Source organism: Macadamia integrifolia, chromosome 5 (genome assembly GCF_013358625.1).
Source record: "Macadamia integrifolia cultivar HAES 741 chromosome 5, SCU_Mint_v3, whole genome shotgun sequence".
In the NCBI taxonomy this organism is placed as follows: Eukaryota; Viridiplantae; Streptophyta; class Magnoliopsida; order Proteales; family Proteaceae; genus Macadamia; species Macadamia integrifolia.
This window is the reverse complement of record NC_056561.1, coordinates 40,658,116-40,660,303: the sequence shown is the minus strand read 5'-3', so window position 1 is coordinate 40,660,303 and position 2,188 is coordinate 40,658,116.

Genomic DNA, 2,188 nt, shown 5'->3' with positions numbered 1-2,188 from the left:
GAGATGCAGCTGATGCTCTTTCGGGATTGGATGGCAAAGAATTCGCAGGAGGCATTTAAAAGTTCGTTCATTCCTTCCCTAGAAGACCATGGCAGAATGTAATTCAACTCAACTCCTCTGCTTTAACTACTTCATATGTTAAATCAATATGAACCGTAGAGATTGGTTCTTCATATTTTAGTTGTCATCTTTCGTTTTGGTCCAGTATATGTGTAAAACTGATTCAGCTCGATCAAATCAGACCAAACCAATCAATTATGGTTTTAAACAATTGGTTTCGATTTAGGAGTTTGGTTCCAACTTGATCCCCTTGGGTTGTCAGATCTTAGATAAAATACCAACCAAGGTGTAATTTTGGGTCGTAATTAAGGGATAGGATTTTTCTCCATACAGCCCAAGACCAGAGAGTGATCCCACAGCTGGGATGACCTCGAAACACGTACTACCAGGCGTGGGATCATTATCTGGTCCTGGCTCTATGGAGAGGAGCAAAGTGCTGATAGCTTGTGTTTAGTAACAGTAGCAAATATTAAGTTCAGGCCCAAGGAAAAAATTATTGACCCCCCAACGTAACAAGTCTTCTGGTTGGGCTGAGCTTCCACCTGAATCACTTGGTAGCATAGTTAGCAAATTCGGGAATTATTCGGGCGGAGAATTATTCGGAATAATTCGGTTGATTAATTTAAGGATTCGGTCAAAAAAGCGGTCAAAAAAGCTTATTGGGCTTTTTTGTTTTTTTATTTTAAATACTGTTTAAGTGGACCGAATAATTCGGTTTAATTCGGATTCGGTCCGAATTATTCGCGTTTTATATTCACTTTTGAAAAAATTGCGAATTTTACCGAATTTTATTTTTAATTCGGATTTGGTCAGAATTTTTTATAAAATCGAGAAAAATTCGGTTCGGCCAAATAATTCGCGAATTCTTTGGCCGAATTGATAACACTGCTTGGTAGTATGATAAACCCAGGGACCTTAGCCCATTAATCCGGTCCAGATTCCAGCTCTAGCCCAACTCTATGATTCCTAGACTTGGTTGTGATTCTCCAACCAAAGAATAAGGTCTCTGATGTATACTCCTTTAAAGAATATGTTAGCCTTTGTAGTCTTCTGGGATGGATGTAAGTGGGTCTGTCGTTGGGCCATGATTGGCCCAAATGGATGCACTTCATGCCCTTTCTCATTGCAGCGTCTTGGCCCAATACCAAATCAAGGCAGGAAAAATATATTGGAACATAGGGAGAGGATTGCTGAGCAAACAACATAGAGGAGTGCACCAATGGACGGTATTGATCACAGAAGGGCAGTGAGATCATTCATGTGAGGTAGAGAGAAATCGACAAAGAGGTAGTAGCTTACCTTATCCCAGAGGCACAGAGAACGTTTCCCTGGCTAAAAGCACATTACAACCTTGACCATGTAATATGTGGACAATGATAAGATACGACAATGGTCCACACTCTCATAAATGGGCCCACCCAAATGTATTTGATTTACACCAGAAGCCAAACGCCTAGCAAGCAATTTAGGGGTGTCAATCTATCCAATGCGCGTTCACAACACACCCCGCCAACACCCGTGAGCCCAGGATTGCCTTTACTTAGAGACATCAACCATCAACATTGATTTTGACCCATCCATTCAAGAGGGGGATACCAACGAACCAATCGAGGAGCAACAGTGGCAGCCGAAACCGAAGGGGAAGGGAAGAATGCCCGAGCTTCATTAATCGCAAGTAGCAGGATTCTCCTAGGCTCAAAACGGGCCTGGTTGAAAACCCAATATCACAGTAGCCTTTCCAGATATTCCAAAGGATGCTACAAATGAGAGACACCTTAATAGAGAATAGTATTATCTACCATTGGGTGTGTTATTACAAGAGTTCAATAGACAATCCTGAATGGAGGTGAGGGCTGCGTGCAACCACCTTGGGTTCCGTGCCAAGAGTTTTCAAACCATTGAATGCACACCGAACATCTTGTTACGCCACAAAAGAGTTCAATAGGAAAGAAGCTCCCAACACTGAATTAGCTTTTTAACTAAAACAATAAAAAAGGTAAGTGAAGAAAAGGAAAGAAAAGAAGAGACTCTCGTTTACATTATCTCACTCTTTTCCTAATTAATGTTTTTAAGCATACAAAGAGAGTGATTGCATACAATGATGAACCCTTTCAAGGAAGATCTCAAG